The 20157-nt window shown below is 40.7% G+C and overlaps 1 protein-coding gene across 6 annotated transcripts in view; it reads right to left on the bottom strand.

Moving 5' to 3' along the window:
- Positions 1-14068, bottom strand: part of RGS17 (regulator of G protein signaling 17) — a 96029-nt gene extending 81961 nt beyond the window's left edge. For all 6 annotated transcript variants that reach the window (XR_005353690.1, XR_005353689.1, XM_038526366.1 and 3 more), the window contains exon 1: positions 13901-14068. The gene's annotated coding sequence lies outside the window, so the exon portion shown is untranslated. The remainder of the gene's footprint in view (positions 1-13900) is intronic.
- Positions 14069-20157: the final 6089 nt, after the last annotated feature.

The raw sequence follows: 20157 nt of genomic DNA on the forward strand, positions 1-20157 counted from the left end.
TCCACAAAACATTCATGCCTTCAACATACTGAGCACCTATTCTGTTCTTGGCATCGCTCAGTGTACTAGTTTACATTCTGCTGTATGGGAAAAAGGAGACTAATAATAATTTAAGAGAGCAGTAAACGCTATGAATTAAACAAAGCAGATTCCTGTTAGAGAGGAACAACATTAGGCAGGGAGTCCAGAAAAGATCTCTTTGAAGAGGTGACATCTGAACTGGAACTTGAATGATGAAAAGAATAGGGAGTTTAGGCAGAGGGAGTGGCAAATGCAGAGGACAGGAGGTTGTAAGGTGCTTCTTTCCCTCCCTCCCTCCCAGTCCCACTCTGCTCTCTCCCATCTAGCATACCTTCCTCTTTCTTTTTTTTTTTAAGATTTTATTTATTTTTTTATTCATGAGACACACAGAGAAAGAGAGAGAGGCAGAGACACTGGCAGAGGGAGAAGCAGGCTTCATGCAGGGAGCCTGATGTGGGACTGGATCCCAGGATCCCAGGATCACACCCTGGGCCAAAGGCAGGTGCTAAACCAGAGCCACCCAGGGATGCCCAGATACCTTCCTCTTTAATGCTGTCCTAAATGCTGATTTTTCAGAGTCAGGAGTATTCAGATGCCCAGCTAGTCTTTCACAGACTTAATACCACATACTTGATCTTGCATGGTTTTAAAAATTTTTGAAAGAAAATTCAAAGCAAGCCTGTATCTTCAAGCAGAAACACTGTTGCCCTCATTGTCTAATATGTCACTTTACCTTATTTAAGAATCAATGGTGGGGGAAGGGGGACACCTGGGTGGCTCAGTGGTTGAGCATCTACCTTCTGCTCAGGGGGGGATCCTGGGATCCAGTCCCGCATCAGGCTCCCTCAGCCTATGTCTCTGCCTCTCTCTGTGTGTCTCTCATGAATAAATAAATAAAACCTTAAAAAAAAAGAATCAGTGGGATATACTCTGCATGCAATTTAGTGCCAGGAAATAAAACAACTTCTGAAAAACTATTTTCTTTCATTAAACAATGAGTTATGGGATCCCTGGGTGGCGCAGCGGTTTGGCGCCTGCCTTTGGCCCAGGGCGCGATCCTGAAGACCCGGGATCGAATCCCACGTCGGGCTCCCGGTGCATGGAGCCTGCTTCTCCCTCTGCCTGTGTCTCTGCCTCTCTCTCTCTCTCTGTGACTATCATAAATAAATAAAAATTTAAAAAAAATAAAAATAAAAAAATAAACAATGAGTTATAGGTAACCTGTCCTGCAACCCTTTCGTTTTGGCTACTGGAACCTCCCAAGTAAAGCCTACTGCTCCTGTTTTAAGAGCAGTCTTGTCTATGTTTTATGGTATGTGCACCCCTCCCCCCATTTATTTCTCTTTGTGCCCTCTTATCTCTATTTTGTTTCACTTTCATTGCCCTATGTGAAAGTGCTTTTATTTAAGCTGCTTCAGACCTTTCAGAAATAGATGATGTATAAATCATTAATCACAAGTGCCTTCTGGACAATCACAAGCAACTTCCTCATTGCAAAATCTCACGTGCTGCCTTGGTCCTAGGCTTACCCTCCCTGCTACTCAACATGACTCCGCTGCTCTTCCTTCATAAACCTGTCTCCCTTTCCCAATCTTTTGGGGAAGATTACTATAAATATAAATAGAGTTGGTTAAAACCAACTCCACTTCCTTGGTTTCATGGCATACTACAGTGTCTTCATTCTCCTCTTAATACTTTTTTTTCCATTCTGACCCATCTTATGTATGAATGTGTGTGTGTGTTTGTGCATGCATGCATGTGTGCACTGATCTTAGTTTCCTTCTTTGCCCTCATGCGCATTCAATGCAGATATACGTTAGGATTCTATTCCAAGCTTTCACTGCTCTCTACCCTTTTTTTCTTGGCAATCATCTACTACTGTCACTTCTAAGTAAAAGATTTTCAAACTGTACTTCTAGCCCCGGCATCTCTCCTGAGTTCACATTCCAAATTCCCTGGAACCATTTGAACCTCAGTCAGAATGAAGCCCTGCAGTTCTTTTACTGGCCCATTCCTTAAATCTCCTCTAAAACATCTTTGCCAAGTGTGTGTCCACCAAGCATTTGATAGCAAACTCACTTTGCCTTTCAAAGCAACCCATCTAACTAGCCGGTTTTGACTGTTAAAAAGTTATTTCCAATAGGATGGCAAAATCTATTTCTATGACACATGCCCATCAGTTCTAATGCAATTCTTTTTTTTAATATATTAATTTGTTTATTTGAGGGGTGGGGTGGGGGGAGGGAGCAGAGGGACAGAATCTCAAGCAGATTCCCCACTGAGCACAGAGTTCAAAGTAGAGTTCAATGTCAGGTTGATGAGACCATGGCCTGAGCCGAAATCAAGAGTCAGATGCTTAGCTGACTGAGCATCCCAGGTACCCCTAATGCCATTCCTAAGAGTAACATTAAGAGCTAGGACACACTGAATACCAAACATGTGCCAGGGCCACTCCACATATTGTCTCTTTACGACTCTTCCATGTGGTTTTATTATTCTCATTATATCACTGGGGCAATTTTTAATTAATCTACTTATTCACATGACTCTTCTCCAAATGGTGAAATACACGTATTCTCTAGGGGAACCACTCTATTCCAGGTTCAGGAGGTACAAATTCCTTGGATCACTTCTTCCATGATCTACTGGATTTTGTTAATTTCTGTGTTGCAAACCTTCAACCATGGTGTCCAGAAGGAAAGAAATTCAAAATAACAATCCAGCTGTGGTATGAATATGCATAACAGAACTGTCACCAGCTTCATTCTAGACACTGTTTGCCTAGGTTGACATAGCCTAAGGGCAGACCTGTTGCTTCCTACAGAATCAACTAGGCTTTTAACCAACAGCCTGCTCAGTCAATATCTGCTAGAACTCTGATACATACATCAAACTCTCAAACTGAACTCAGCTTATTTCCTTCCTATCCTCTTCATCAGGTTTTCTTCACATCTCAGAGACACCTGTATTACCCAGACACACAGGCTCAAGTCCTCCAGGCTGGCTTTGAGGTTCCTTTTACATCTTCTAAATCTCATCAGTGACTGAGTCCTGAGGCTCAGAGTTGAATATGTTCTCACAATGTCATCTTCCCACTGCCTCAGGTTGGACCTTTCTCTTTCCCAGTCCAGGCTCAGCTTCTCCTACCTGGACAGCTAAATTTGTGTTCCTATTTCCCTCTAGATCCTCTCTGTAGCATAGATCTGATGAAGACAGCTCTTACCTGCACAGTGCTGTGGCACTCTGTGCCTGGCTTCTCACACCAATCTCCATGCCCACCAGGACCTGTCTTCTTTCTGGCCTTAATGACCTGTGATTTCTTACATGCACTATATACCGGAAAACTGTGCCATAAAGTATTTTTCGAATGTTCCTAGTTCCGTACCTTTATTTACATTATCTTTGAGCCTGGAAGACCTTTGTTTGCCTGTCAAAATTCTATCTTTCAATAACTTGAGGAAATGTCACAAACTCTATGACAGTTTTGCCAGATCCTGGGTCTAGCCATCAAAAATTAATCTAAAGTGCCTGAGTCCTCACAGCACTTTGTTTCTCTCCTAGAATAGAAAAACAATAGCAATTTACATACATATTTCTTTCTTCAACTGGTCTTTAGGCTCCTTACATCTTAGCTATGGCTTATTTAATTTTCCTATTATAGGCTACAGAGTAGGGCTCTAATTCGTTTCGTTAATTACAAATAAAGAGCTAGGAAATAAAAAAGGTGAAATTGATGACTAGCTGAACCTAAAGAAAACTTGGCGAGCTAATGCAAACACTTGGAAAATCAGACCCACAGAGGCCATATTTACAGTTGCAACAAAAGATCATTATTTCTGCCTGCCTCTGATTTCATTTTTCAATTGTGGGCTCTACCCTCAAGCACATGAACTCTTCCTTCTTCCCTGAGATCTAACCAGGCTAGAACTCCCAGGGCTAGGGGTCAGAGGCCAGGACATTAAATGCCAAAGTTGATTTTGGTTCTAACTAACAGCATCACTGAGTAACTACTTTCAGTGAGCCTACTAAGTCATAAATCCACATTCCCTTAAAAATAATCTCAATAAAATGAGCAAATAATCTTCTCCAAGTACACTTGTCACTCCCTCCACCCCTGCCCAAAATCTTAATAGTTTAGCCATTAAGCCACAGCACTGCCCACTGCTCAATAAAACAAATCTTAGCATGTGCATTTATTCATTGTTGGTATTTTATTTTATTTTATTTTATTTTATTTTATTTTATTTATTTATTTTTCATTGCTGGTATTTTAAATCAAAATGTAAATAAAGGTCTCTTTATATCATGAAAATACTGATTTTATGTAAAATGGACTTAGAAGTAGTTACATTTAAAAAGAAAAATTTGGAGATTTTTAATAGATGGAAGTGAATTTTGGTATTGCCTACAAGAATGCTTAACTATTCAACATAACCTACATCAGGTCAAGAAAAGTGCTTCACATTTTTTCCTTCCTGGAATTAACATTTATTTAATGAAATTCTACATCATAAGACACCACTTGCATTACTCAGATGTTCAGTGAATGAAATTATTGAATTAATGAAAAAAAATTACCTTCTTAAGATTAGGTCACATGAATTCACGAAATTGGAAGTGGTTATATAATATAGCAGGATTATATAATAATGTATTGAATGATATTATACTTTAAGAAATAATGAGTTTTTAGCTAATAGTTTTGTTTGCTGAGCCCTGTCTTCCTTGTACTTGACTTTCCTTCTTATCTCATTGGTTTTTGCCCTTGTATTCTAAGATATGTGTCTTTTCCTCCTAAACACTTGGCTATGATTACACAGGCATCAGGTCAGTTGTTTCTTGCTATCAACCAATGAACAAAAAGGGGAAACACACACATACACTCCAACACTGTCATATAAAATTCCCTTTTCAAAATATTAAACTTTGAAGACAGTACCAATGTATAAGGATTCTTTGTTTTTAGCATTAAAAATGATAAATAAATACATCCTTCAACTAAATCCAGCATTTGTGTAAATATAGGTGGGTCATTAGGCATTGGATTTACTAAAGATAATTTAGTCTAAAATATTTCTTCAACAGCAAAAACCCAGATTACTGGACATGAGCAAATTAAGAAAACATGGGCTCCAATAGCTTGAATCAAAATGGACAATATTATTTATCATAAACTAGCAGAGATATGAAAATCAGGCCAGTTTATTCCTGACCACCAGAAGAAACTAAAACAAAAAGACTGCTGTTTTCATTTCTTCTCCTGACAGATTTAATATTTTAGTTCTTGATACATTTTAAATCTCAGGCAAAAATTATGGAACGATCCTAAAAATTATATAAAATAACACCTGTTTTCTATAAAATGCTAGATATACAAAAAGAATTGCTACTCTTTTCTTTTCGATTTACCTAGAATAATACTTATATTACCAATTATACTAATAATACAAAGAGAGAAAACGGTTAAGTCAAATGTCAAGTTTCACCCACACAGTAGGTAAAGATAATACTCCACTTCAGAATGGAATATTCAATACTCTAATTTACATTAGCGTATTTAATGCTCCAAAATACAGCATTCAGTTAGTCATAAGTCTGTAAGTTATCCAGGTCATTGTATTGCTGTATTGCATGTCTATGCCTTAATGCCCCCATAAAAGATAATTGGTTTTTCTTTTGTTTTTATGTAAGTCTTGATCATATTAAACTCATAGGGCACAGGAAAACGCTGCATGGTATGGTAGTGCTGAGTAGAAATAAATTGAGAAAGAAATAGGTTCAAAACTCAAATTATCACATATGGTTACTTATTAACAGCCTAGCTACAGGTTTAATGACAAGCAAGTTAAATTTAGTGGCTGAAATGAGGGTGTAGCTTATCTTCAAGTTCATTCATTCATAATGTCAATGTCTTTCATTATTATGTATAGGTAAATTAACTGTTCACATTTTTCTAGGGAGGATTTGAAGTCTTTCCCCTGATTTTATAAATAATATCAAGTCTTCCTAGAACAGGATACAACTAGTTGCTAGGTTAAGAAATTACCCTAATGATTTCAACAAGTAGATGTTGAAGATGGTTTCCTTTCTCCAAAATCAAATGTAATTATTTTCCTTAATCTGAAAAGAGTATTCTGGATTTCTGATCAATTTGCTACATTACAAAAAGATTGTTATCAAAGAAGAAATTAGAGTAGTATCAGGAGAAAATTTTATATTTTTATTGCACAGAAAGTGTGAATCCTAAGGAAGAGTAAGGATATCACTCTCTGATTTCCTTCGCTCACCCTTCCCCCAACATTTTAATATACCTTAAATTATATTTTAATGATCATGCAGGGTAAATTTTTTCAAGTGAGGCAGAAAGGGCATAGTATAAATGTATGTAGACTTTTTTTTTATTTTAATGAGTGAGAAACAGGAGTCGAGGTGGATTCACAAAAAGCATTAAGCCTCTAGTCTTTTGTTGTCTGGGTGTGGAGGTGGCTGTTAAATCATCCACCAATGAGAGCCACTTCCTGCTTTCCCTTCTCCTTATCTAAGTCTCTCCTTAGTTGCTTTCATTTGGGGTAGAGACGTCTACACTTTGAGGTCAATCCGCCTAAAACTGCTGAATCCTAAGGAGATTCTTACTCATTACTTCCACCTTGTATTTAGTTATGACTTGCAAACAAGAATGATCAATGCTCACTAGATAGAAGCAAAATACTAATTGAAGAATTTTATATGTGAAGTCCTTGTAGAATGGGGCCATGTTTAATTAATTTTTGCATCCAAAAATCTTATCATAGAACCTGATGCGTAGTAGGTGCTCAAGAGTATTTATGAATGAATGGATGTTTATTTAACTGGTTGGTTAAACAAGCTGGTCAGGAAAAGATAAGCCAGCAAACAGAGGACAACTTCAACATTAATAAAGACCCATAAGTGAAGACAAATACTGGCCAGAAATTAAAATCCCTTCAACGACTTACCATTTACATGATGCTTCTTGGATTAATTTAAATTATTTAACTCTAGTGCAGTATCTAACACTTGCATAGTGATTGCCAGTATTTGAAGCATTTTTGCAGACATAATTTCATTTAATCCTTCCACATTTTGGGGTATACAGCATCAGGTCTTCAATTTTATAGATGATAATACAAGGCTCAGCAAGCTTAAAGCTACAACTCCAGTTATTTGAATCCCAAATCTGGGCTCATTCTACAAAATTACATTCTCTGGTTTAAAAAAGTCTCTTTCCACACAGTTTTCCAGAGTGGCTGCACCAGTTCACATTCCCACCAACAGTGCAAGAGGGTTCCCCTTTCTCCACATCCTCTCCAACATGTGTTGTTTTCCTGCCTTGTTAATTTTCTCCTTTCTCACTGGTGTGAGGTGGTATCTCATTGTGGTTCTGATTTGTATTTCCCTGATGGCAAGTGATGCGGAGCATTTTCTCATATGCATGTTGGCCATGTCTATGTCTTCCTCTGTGAGATTTCTGTTCATGTCTTTTGCCCATTTCATGATTGGATTGTTTGTTTCTTTGCTGTTGAGTTTAATAAGTTAGGAGAGACTCCTAACTCTGGGAAACGAACAAGGGGTTGTGGAAAGGGAGGTGGGCGGGGGGTGGGGTAATGGGCACTGAGGGGGGCACTTGATGGGATGAGCACTGGGTGTTATGCTTTATGTTGGCAAACTGAACTCCAATAAAAAAAATTATAGTAAAAAAATAAAATAAAATATAAAAGTCTCTTTCTTCTAAGGGTGATTTTCCACATACTTTTTCACATCCTCTAAATTAAATCACAGATTACCACTTTTCATATAGCAGACTTTCAAATATTTGTTGATTTTGATTAACTGAAGCTTGAATAAGTGGAAGAAGTGAGAGAAACAGGGTGGAGACATGGGTTTGTCTTCCTAGAACTAAAACTGACTCATAAAATCTCTAGATTAGATAGTCTTTCATGCTACACCAAAAACAAGCCCCTGCCTTTCACTGAGACTAGAAGTAAATAGAGACAGTGTTATCAATTTTAACAAAAGGGTTTTCCCTGGATTTAACTCACTATACCACTGGGAAGACCTGAGATAATTGAAGAAATGAAATAAACACTTACCTGCTCATTTCATTTATGTCATAATTTCCCTTGGGTTGTGTCTGTTTTATTGTAATGTCACGGCTCTTGAATTATAACCTTTGTATTTCAATAGACAATCAGCAGTACTACGAAAAGCCTGTGACCTAATACAAGGAAGTAAATATTTGCTTTGTGAACCACATTCATTGTCTATAATAAAATTACATTTATTGACACAGATTAAAAAAAAACTCAAACACAAAGTTTAAGAAATTCAGAGAGATTTTAGATGTTTATTACTCAAGCTAGAATTTCAAGTATGAATCATTTATACAATTTAATGAAAAAGTCTGCACATCTAGTAAAGAGTAGAGCAAGAATCAAATCCAGTTCTCTTTGAAACAAGATTTCCTGTTCCACCACAACTTCCTGCTTGTCCTAGTAGGGCCTCCCATTCATTATAAATTCCAAGTTCACTGATGCTAAATTACTGAGGTTTTACTATATTTGATAAACTGGAACCAGAGGTCATACAACAGTTTACCCTAAGTAGTTTCTTAACTAAGGGACTTTGCAGATTTTTCCAACTAAATACTCAAGCTTTGGAAACCAAATGTGTCAAAAGTTATAGAATTTAAAAAGTCAAAACCAGGAGCTTATAAGAATGCTGAATCATGTGAAACACTATAGATACAGAACTAATTAAGAGACTAGATTAAAAAAAAAAAAAAAAAAGAGACTAGATTAGATTCTCACTTTTTAAATATTTAAATTTTACCTCCAGCTGAAAATCTGAGATAAGATTCTGATCTGATACGGTTTTATAATTCAATTTAGTTGATTGCATTCTGATGAGAAATTTCAATGAATGCCCTGCGGAGGACCTCCACCTACTTTTATATTTCTTTTTAAATTTCCTTTATCTCAGGAAAACCCAAAAGTTCTCCTACGGTTTAGGCAACTAACAAAAATATATAATCCATGAAAATCCAGGATCTAATCATGTAGTAAGGTATGACTGTGTGCGCAGAGTACCTGAACAGAAAAACAGCAGACCCTAACTATTTAGTGACTCTAGGCTTCTAAAAGGGACATGACACTTTGGAAAGCCCAGGTACAAAGGCAGGTGGCAGTACGTTATGGACACCACAGCAGCCCTAATCCATGGCTGATCCATCTCCAGACTTTGGTGATGTTTGCTCCACTCCAGCTGAGCTGGAATCTGGTTCAGCCACAATGATCTCTGTAGCCTCTGCCACATGCACTCTTTGTCACTAAGCATTTCCTTTCTTTGTTTACTCCTGCTATTTTTAAAAATTAACATTAGCACTTAAATAAATAAGAAAAATATAGCAGAATACCAATAGAAAAATGTGCAAAAGACTTGAACAAGCCATCCCTAAAGACCAAAAAAAAATTTTAAATAAAGGACATGTCAAAAAAAAGTTATCAGCATTATTAGTAACAAAAAATACCATTTTCACCTATCAAGTTAGGAAAGATTTTTCAAAGGATGATTATTACGTGGGTAAGAACTAGAGGCTCTGCTAAACATCAAGCCTACACACAAAAAATTGCTAAACAGATAGGTAGACAAAAGCCAGGCCTAAGGATGTATATCACTTAAAATAGTAAAATGTGGGAAAGAACATAAAAATCTAAAAATAAAACAATGACTACATAAATTAAGACATCCACACATTGAATTATTTTCCAATTACTAAATTGTATTAAAAATATCAATTTTTAAATATATCTTGGGAAATATCAAAGAAAGGTTAATTTTTTAAAAAGCAAGTATGAGGTTCTACAATACGATTCTAATTTTTTAAAAAATAGTACACATTATGCATCCTGGTAAACTGCACTGTAACTTCAATGGCAATTCTTTAGGCATTGGGAAAAATTATAAGCTCTCAGGTACATGCCAGGCACATGTTCAGCACATTATATACATTGTATTACATTTATGCTTACAAACATCTTAGGCGGTGGGCCTTTACCCCTGTTGAATATCTGAGGAAACTGAGACTCAGAACAGGTAAGTAACTTAACCATAGTGACAAAGCTCTTACATGGAAAAGCCAGGACATAAGCTAAGGTCAGCTTGACCCAAAGTTCCTATTCATCACATCCATGTCTGCCCACATAATTTTAATTTTCTATCTCATATATTTTTATGTGTACTAGGGGATCTAAAATAAGCATATAGTACCATTATAATTTGAAAAAAAACTAAGAATATAAATGTTATATTAAAAATTGCATATTCACAAAGTGACAATTCTAAAAATTGCTTCCTTCAAAAACCTAGGACCATGAACAGGATCTTTAGGATCTCAAACTAGTGTACCTGGTAATGAGCATGAGCACTCCTTTTAATAAATGTAATGCCAAAGGCTTTCATGAGCCATATCAATTCTGCAACATTCATTCATTTAAGAAAGATTTATTTAACACCTGCCTTTTGCCAGATACTGTGCTAGGTGCTGGCACAAAAGCAGGAGAACCAGTCTAAATGACTTTCTTTGGATATTAGCAAAGTCTTTGAGGGACAAGTGGAGAGGGAAAGAGAAAGGGAATATAAGACTGTCAGTCTAACACTGAAAGTCCTGGCTACATACACGTAAGGAATTTTTTTAAGCTTTCCATAAAAACTTAAAATACTCCTGAGGATCCAGGACATCCCCCAGTAAATGTCCTACAATTTGAAGCCTCTATAATGCATTCATACTTTAATTGTACTAGTCAGATGAACGAAAATGCTTTTAAATATCACATAGTATTATTCTCCTCCACAGGCTATACATTTGCCTTTCTGGGTGGTACAGTAATTTGATTTTTAAGTAAGCAGACCTGGACTCTCAGATAAAGAGTTCTTAGCAGAAATGGAGTTGGATAGATTTATATCTCTCTTGGCTCCATACCTCTTTGTCCATATGCCCACCTTCCACTTCTCCAGAAAAGCCCATGTCTTTCAGCAAACTTCTATAGCAAAGGCCATTGTCTCTACAACTATAGATTAACAAGTAAAATGCTTTCTTACATTTTAGCTTATGAGTCAACGAAATTTTTTTATCAATTTAGATTTAGATCATTTACTTTTATTTGGCATTTATAAGAAGATGAAATAAGTTAGGATACATATATTATAAATAAATATATATTTCTTCTTGTCTACAAAGCCCCAGGTCCTAGTTATAGGAAATGTTATGTTGTGGTTTTTTGAAGATTTTATTTATTTATTCACGAAAGACCCAGAGAGAGAGCCAGAGACATAGGCAGAGAGAGAAGCAGGCTCCCTTGTAGGGACTTGATCCCAGGACCCCAGAATCATGACCTGAGCAAAGGCAGATGTTCAACCACTGAGCCACCCAGATGCCCCTAAGGAATATTATTATTAAGAAAAAGGATCAGAAGTCCATATGGATGACAGTAATTTAGACTTTCAACATTGAGTTCAGATAAATTTGGACCCTGTAGGGAGATCCCTAAAAGCAAAGAGATACCTATTTGAGAAGGAAAAACTGGCATGCCTTAGAATTGAACAGGGACAACAAATTAACTCTCCTTGTTAATTCCCTTCCCTGGGGACTAAACACCAAGGAATCATTGAGAAACCAGAGCAAAAAAAGGTCCAAATTGGTACAACAGATACCTTATGTTGTTTGTAAATTAGGTGGTTTTCTTAGTCTTTCAGACTTCAAATTTAGGAGGGTGGATGACTGCCCATAGTTCTGAGATCAGGTGTCACTGCCATGGAGATTCATCCTATTTAATAAATGATACCATCCAATCTTCTCATAATAAATACTTGTTTTATCATCTCCAAAAATCATAAACTACCCTCCTATGGTTTCTCTAAATATAGTTTTTTAAGATCATAAAAATACTGAGTAAATCTACTCTCCCATGAGTGTGCTAATTACTGTTTTAGTTCATGGTAACATAAGAAATGGCTTAATAACAGCAACTTAACTGGAGGAGGTCAAACTGCTCTCATTCATTTAAACTAATGAGCACAAATCACCTTTGCATTTGATATTAGTGCTCTAATGCATATATCGTGGATACCTGCTACTATTAACTCCCAAAGACTCTAGAAACAAATACAATTTAAAGCGTTTCAGTTTTCAAAATTACTTAACACACATAGTTCCTAGGAGCTATGCGACCAGGAGGAAAACCTTATTTCCCACTACAACAGTAAAAAAAAAAAAACCCAAACTGTTTCTCATTTCTCCAATTAAATGGTTTCAGGAGGATTCATTACCCGGAAAACCGGTATGGATGAACGCCGGAAATGCAGATGACATCCAGTCTCAGAAATGTTTATTCTAAGTGGGAACCAAACTATAAGATTCCTCTCTGTGATTGATGATCGCCTTCCCATGATAGAAATAATCTCCCTGTAAAATAATCTAAAAAAGAAAGAAAGGGGGAAAAAAAAAAAAAAAAAAAAAAAAACTATGGGAAGCTAGCAAAGTTCTCTAGACAAACCTGCCAGAGACTCTTTCAAAGAGGGAGGCATTTATTGAAGAGTCAGGGAGGTTAGGGAAACTATGCCAGGAGCCAGGGCAGTCTTCCCCGAGAGACCAGGAGTGTCCCAGGTGAGCGGTCCCGGGCTCGGGCTCGGGCTCGGGCTCGGGCTCGGGCTCGGGCTGGGGCTGGAGGCGGAGGGCGCAGGGCGGGTCCCCGCGGCGGGCACCTTCCCGGCCCCGCGACCCCCTCGCCGCCCGCCGGACCCAGCGCCTCCCGAGGCCGGCGCGGGGCTGCCCGGGACGCGCTGCCCACGGCCTCGGGGTCGCGAGGAGCATCTCCCCGCCCGCGGCTCCCGAGGCCAGCGCTGTCCCTCCGCCATCCTCAAGTCCTCCGACATTTTTCACCGAGACAGGGAGGTAGGGAGCAGAGGAAACGACGGCGCGTCTGCAGCCAGACTGTGCCGCAGCACCAGGCGAGGCGAGGCGAGGCGAGGCGAGGAGGAAGGAGGCTGGCGAGGGGGCAGCCTTTAAACTGTGCTTCCACCGGCGATGAAAAGAGTCCTCAGCCCCGGCAGGGGACGTCTCGGATACACCCACCAGGGCAGCGCCTAAGGGGGCGGGTGGGCGCTCCTCCTCCGGGTCCCCCCGAAGCCAAGCACACTAGAACTCCCCTTCCTACGACTAACGGGAGGGGAGGAACAAAAGAGACCCCCACGCCCTGCACACACACACGCACACACGCGCGCGCGCGCACACTCAGCTCACCGACGCTCTAGGTATGCATTTCTGCAATCCCTTCGGCTTCCACCTTCCCCACCTGGTGGGTGCATTTACCCAAAGGTAAAGGAAGAAAGAAAAAGAAAACAACAAACCCCAGCACCCCGAGGTGATCGGTCGGTGGGGCACCGTTAATGTCACATGCGGTTTTCTAACAAACCACCGCGGAAACCCGGCCGGACCGCGCGCCCCCGCGGGGTCCCCGCCGCCCCCGGCCTCGCCGCCGCGCACCCGACCGCGGGCTCCCCGGGGCGGCCGCAGCTGGAGGGCGGAGGGCGGAGGGCGGAGGGCGGCCCGCGCGGCGGCGGCGGCGGCGGCGGCGGCGGCGGCAGCGACGCGGGATCCAACTTCCCGGAGCGGCGGCGCGGCCCCCGCTCCCTCCCTCCCGCCGCGCCCGCAGCCACCGCGCCGGGGCTCCGGCGGGGCACTCTCCGCCCCCTCTCTCCTTCGCCGCCCCCAGCCACCACCTTTTAAAAATTCATCCGTCGGAGCCAAGCAGACATTTTGATGTCATTCACTTAGCACCGCTCGGGTCCAGAGGCGGCATCTTACCCCGTGGCCTGGAGGTGTGGGCAGCGCACCGAGGGGTCCGGGGGCGCGAGGCTGGGCTGCTCGGTCCTCTAGCGGAGCCGGTTCGCTGCCATCCGCCCAACTTCAGCACCCAGCGGGCGAGGAGAGAGGGAGCGAGGCGAGGATGGAGGGGAGAGGGGAAGGGGAGGAGGGAGGGTGGGCGGGGAGGGAGCGGGAGCCGCTCGGCAGCGCGCATGCGCCCCGCGGGCGGGCGCAGCCCCTCGCCCGGCTCGGCCCGCGGGGCCGCTTCTCCTCCCCGCGCGCGGCCGCGTGAGTCACGGCCCCGCCCCCGCCCCCGCCCCCCCCCCCCCGGCGGCCCGGCTCCCGCGCGCTTGCCTCGGCGGGGCGCCCTCGGGGCGGGGGGCTCGGGGGGCTCGGGGGGCTCGGCGGGAGCCTCGCGGCGCTGGGAGCCTCTTGCGCGGGGAGGCTCCGGCGCCTGGGCTCCTTCCCCCACGTTCGCCCGCAGCCCGCGCGCGGTGTTTTCTCGTGCGCTCCTGGAGCCCGCTGGAAACCGGCGCTGGGCTTTAAGCGGGGGGCGGGGGGGGGAGCTGCGGCAGCGGGGTCCCAGGGAAGCAGTCCCCGCGCGGGGCTTCCAGAAAGAGTGGAGTTAAGCAAGTTTTGCGCACCAAAGGAGTCCACCCTGTGAAGAGTTCTTTACTGACGTCCTCATCCAAAAATCTGACCCTTTTCCCCGTAAGAATGATTTCAGATCTGGTCTGGATGGGGGGGGGGGGGGCATATGTTCTGTCCCAGGGGTCTGGACCGCGGCCGCCCGAGTTTGGAGTGAGAGGAGCCGATGACAAGGCAGGAGTCGCGAATTAACTCACGGAGGCGTTGATGCTAGGGGCCTGGAGCATCCTTCGGGGACAGCTCGGTAGCTCTCGGGTCTGATAATTGTTCCATTCGCAAGCGGAACCCAGCTTGGTAGTGAAGAAGCTTTCGGATGCTTAATGCATCGTGAGCGCTAGATTGCATCTCCGATGATTAAATTTGAAGTGTTTGTGAGGGCGAATTAGGGAAGCGGGTGTCTCTCCTCAGATGTGACATCTGTGGGAAGAGGAGTGAGTTCCTGGCTGGAATGATTAGGCTTTTTTTTCTTATACCTACTTAAAACTGTTTATTCGTAAATACATATGATTTCCCATGGCTTGTATGCGCCCCTGCATTCAAACGGTGTTATTCTTATTTCAGGCTCCCTTACTGAAGAACACCCTCCTGGCCTCCCCCGCCCCCCTCTATCTAAGTGGGTTAAATATACGTCTTCGGGTTTGCTCCAGGCCTCCTTTCTCTGGCCACATCATGGCTTTAAGTACTAGTGCACTTCAAAGTGTATCTCCTGGACCAGCATTGATGTCTGTGAATTGTTCCTTACTAGTCTCTAATGAGAGAAAAGTACAGAAATGGAGAGTAACATTTAGAAACTTTCATGGCATGCCTTGGCATCCAAGCACAGTAGTCAGTTGTGCTTTGGAAGTCTTCTTTTATTTGCAATGAATTTTTGTTGGATTTTTGCAGTAGTATTGGTCCATGATGTAAAAAAAATAAATTTTTTTAAAAAGTGGGTTTTTTTCAAAACTAAAATTGAAAAAAAAAAAGTTTTATGGTTTGGGTAGCCCCAAACCCTGTATCACTCCCAGACTTATATCTTTGGTCCTGGTCTGATAGAATGCTTTTATGGTGTTTCAACTACTTTTATGGCTCCATTTGAGGAATAATTATACTAGTAAATATTTATTGAACCATTACTGTGTGTTAGGTTCCGATCTAAATGTTTTACATACATATGTTTCTTATTTTCTCTACAAGGTAGAGGCTATTCTTATGTTTCACAGACATCTCAGAAGCAGAACTCTAGATATCCACCCCCTCCAAACCTGTTCCTTTTCAAATTGTTCCACTCAGTTACTGTAGTCAAAATTTAGAAGCTATCTTTGTTTTGTCTCTCTCTCTCTCTCTTTTTTTTTTTTACCTCACATCTAATTAATTAGCAAGTCACCTTGTCTCAACCTCCAACACATATCCCCAGTTCATCCACATCTCTCCCTCTGCATTGTGATAACCATAGTCCAAGCTTCTATCATCTCTCACAGGAACTACCTACAAAAGGCAGCAGTTAGTCTCTCTTCCACAACCCCAAAACAACACATTCTCTAAACAACATCTGAGTGATCTTTTAAAAACATAATCACATCAATTGAGGCGCCTAGGTGGCTCAGTTGTTAGATGTCAGACTCTTGATTTCAGCTCGGGTCTCCATCTCAGGGGTCATGAGTTCAAGCCCTGCGTTGGGCTCCTTACTGAGCATGGAGCCAATTAAAAAAAGAAATTTAAAAACATAGTCACATCATGTCATGCTGCTGCTTAAAAATCTCGAATGAGTTTTCACTGTACTTTAAATACGACCTCTAATCCTTACCACTGCCAAGAAGGTTCTATGTAACCTTGTCCTAGATTACTTCTCTTACACCATGCTCCTGTAGACCATAGCTATGTGGTGTGTACCTATTTCTTTTACTTTCTTGAATAAGTCTGACTTATAGTACTTGCTGTCCTTTCTCCCCTTAGTCCTCTGCCCCCAGATCTTTGGAGTAGGTTCCTTGATATCCTAAAGGTCTCTGTTAATGTATCACCAACTCAGGCTTTACCTAACCACTCAATGTAATCTTCCCCAGAGTTCTTCTCTCTTGGGTTCTCTTGCTTTGTTTTCTTTCAAATACTTTTCACTATCTGAGTTGGCTTGTATTTGTTTACTTGTTTATTTTTGTATAAAGATTTTATTTATTTATTCACGAGAGACACAGAAAGAGAGGCAGAGACACAGGCAGAGGGAGGAGAAGCAGACTCCATGCAAGGAGCCCAATGTGGGACTCGATCCTGGGAATCCGGGATCAGGCCCTGAGCCAAAGGCAGACGCTCAACCGCTGAGCCACCCAGGCGTCCCTGTTTACTTGTTTATTATCTCCTTCTCCTCCTCTAGAATAAAGTATCTCAAGAGTTTTGCCTGCACTTTTCACTGTTTTATCTCTAGTGCTCAGAACAAGATTTGGCACACTGTGTATACTCAGGATTTAGCGGATGAATTCATGATTGAGTGAATAAATAACACACTTAGCAAAAGCATTCCTCATTTCTTTTTTCTGGTGCTTCTTCTTGGATCCTCATTGCTGCCTATCAGAATCTGTTGTTTCCCAGAAGACCGCAGATAGACTGCATTGTTTCCGCTGCCCACTCTATCAAAGATGGCTCCTTGCAATGTCACACATTTAAACTAGATGCCAGAGTCCTGTTCTTAGAACCAACTTTATGACAAGCATCATCAACAAGAAAAGAGATCTTTTACTTCCATGGGCTTCTCTAAAATATAATAATGGCTGTCTGGGCAACATTTTGCACCTGTAACAACTTGGATATTCTGTCCATAATTTACTTGCTGAAGTCAAATGCAACTTCTTGGTGACTTTCTAGGTATAATTTGTGGTGAAATCCTTTACACATTATTAATTAGAATGCTCAATGACAGTGTTGTAGGAACTGGATATGTTGCCTACACTCTGAGTGTTGAAGAGATGGGTGCAAGTAACCACAGCTTTAATGACCTTCACCTCATAGAGTTTGATCACTTGCAATCTATGTGTACATCTGGGTCTCAGGAAATATTTGCAACAGCAATGCATTAAACAATGACTCGGTGAAAAAATCCATTCAATAAACTTTATTAATGTCTGCCATATGCCTGGTATTAAGTCTTCAAATTTTTTGCAAAAACTGTAAATGTTATATAAAATTATTATATATGAGTCAGAAATGGATTTCGGTTCATTTCAGCCATGGAGATGCCTTCTCTTTGTACAGAATTTAAGAGCTCCTTGGGCTTATCGTTATCAAGCAGCTGTGTGGTAACTATGAAAAGAAGTGTTTGATCATGATCATTTCCATACCATTACGAATGCATTTTTCAAGTAGAATCTGGATACAGCAGCAGATTTTGGTATAATGACTTCATAGTAAGGCAGACAGGAGATCTGCAAGTAAGATATTTGCAGACAGAAAATATTGGAAAAGGACAGAGCATCAAATGTTTACAGTACATTTACTCATAATTAGGGGTCTTTTTCATCTTTAGGACACCTGAAATCTACCTCAGTGAGTTTGGTAACATTGGATGGTTATTTCAGGAAGAAATTATGTGGCATCTTTACATTTCATTCTCTCTTTTCCAACATGTTCATTTATTTAAAAGCAATGGTTTTACCTTTGAAAAGCAGAGGGAAAAGGAAGAGATTTGCTTCAATCTAGGAAACCCTGACTGTTCTGTCTAGGCAAACTTCATCAGAGTAGAGCCAGAAAGACAGTTAAAATGTGACTGCTTAGACATGCTTTTTTCTTTAGTTTTGGTAAACAGAGCTTACCATGTTTCTTCAATTGGTTTCAATCAAGCCTTAGAGACACATTCTTCTCAGAAAACTTTTTAGATGGAAACAGTCTGATTCCCAGATGTATAAAGTGAGATATAATTAGAGTTTCACATTTTACATGTACATTTTTATAAATCATGAGTTATTAACGTTTCTTTAACTTATCAGCATCAAACTTAAAAGGCTTAATATTACTCTGTTAGAATGGCATTAGTGCTTTATACCTCAACATAATTGGATGAAGTCCATGGAAACAGATATAAAAACCTTCATGTGATTTTTATCAGTTAATGCTCAATTTTGTACATCATAAATTCCTGCAGTGGTTTGACAAAATAAACTTGAGTCTCGGTCACCCAAGTACTTTATAAAAGTGCTCATTTGATGGGCCCCGCATATTCACGTTCTCTTTGGTTCAACAGATCTCTTATATGGTGTTGAACAACAGTACTCTGCTTCTCCATGGAAAATAGCAACATATTTATCTCAACTAGAAAACATGATGATATTCAATTATTACAGTCAGATTCTTTGTGAATGGAGAAAGATTTCAGAGTTTAGTGGTCTACGTTATATTATCTTGAGATTTTGGGAAGATTCTAAGTGGTAGTAGCTGGATTGTAGAGCAGGCTTTGGCTTTGTCAGAACTTCCTCCAGTGTTTGATGGAAGGAAGGTGGGGAAGGTTGATTTTGCAGTAGTTTCTCACATCTTTACTATGTTTTGATCGATGCAAATTCAGAGATGCATAAAATTAATGAATGTCTTCATGTATGTGTGTACTGTGTACATGACCTACAAGAGCCCAGGTAACTAATTTTTGAGTCTCATATTGCAACATACTTAAGTTGCAAATCAGAAAATCTATATTCACATTGTCAAAGCTTTGCTAAAGGCTTTGTGGTTTCTTGATTTCCTGTGAACTAGTTTCACAGTGTGACAATGTTAAAGTAGTATATGAAAATCTTTCGTAGTCTCACCTAAGTCTTCACATTTGAATTTTAGTGGAATTTACTTAATACTGTGAATGATTGCCCATCCAGTCTCATCTGTCCATTAATTCAGTCACCCACTCACTCAAAGAGCAATTAGGGAGTGTCTGTCCTGGCATCATCGTGGGAAATAGAAATACCATGGAAAATAATGTTCCTATCCTTGACATGAGTTTATAATCAAAGTGAGATAGGCTCTACATACATGAAGTAACCAGAAGAAATCAATGAGAACACTTGAGATAATGTGGTATTATTTTTTCTTTCCAGGAGGTAGGGCAGAGAATGATGAAAAAGGAAATTGCATGTTTTATAATCAGAACTCTCAACTGTAAAGCATAGAAATTGCGAATGATCAAAGTGGCCCATTGAAGTACACACTGGGAACTTTCTTTGTATTCCATGGAGCTAGTTTTGAATGGCCTTGCAGATTTGTAATAAGAATTCAAGGAAGGAGGGATTTAAAATATAATATTCAAATAGGAAGTTGCTTGTTAAGTTCTAAGTTGCAGCCATTTAGAAATTATTCAGCACCTTCAGTATGCAAAGCATTGTGCAGGCCTCTGGGAAGATTGCAAGGTGAGTCATAAGGAACACAGTAGTGAGTAGTGTAGAGTCTAGAGATCACTCTCAGCTCATCGCTTAGAGCTGACTGTGGCCCTTGGGGAGCCCTGCAAAGAATGGGAATTATTTGCATATGTTGAGATGCATGGAGGGGCATTTGGGTTGGAAATCACAATGTGGTATCATGATTTTGTATTGGTTCAGAATAACAGGATATGCATGGGAAAACTTGATTAGTATGGCTTAGTGATTTAATAAAGTTACTGAATT

Source organism: Canis lupus, chromosome 1 (assembly GCF_011100685.1).
Source record: "Canis lupus familiaris isolate Mischka breed German Shepherd chromosome 1, alternate assembly UU_Cfam_GSD_1.0, whole genome shotgun sequence".
Lineage (NCBI taxonomy): Eukaryota > Metazoa > Chordata > Mammalia > Carnivora > Canidae > Canis > Canis lupus.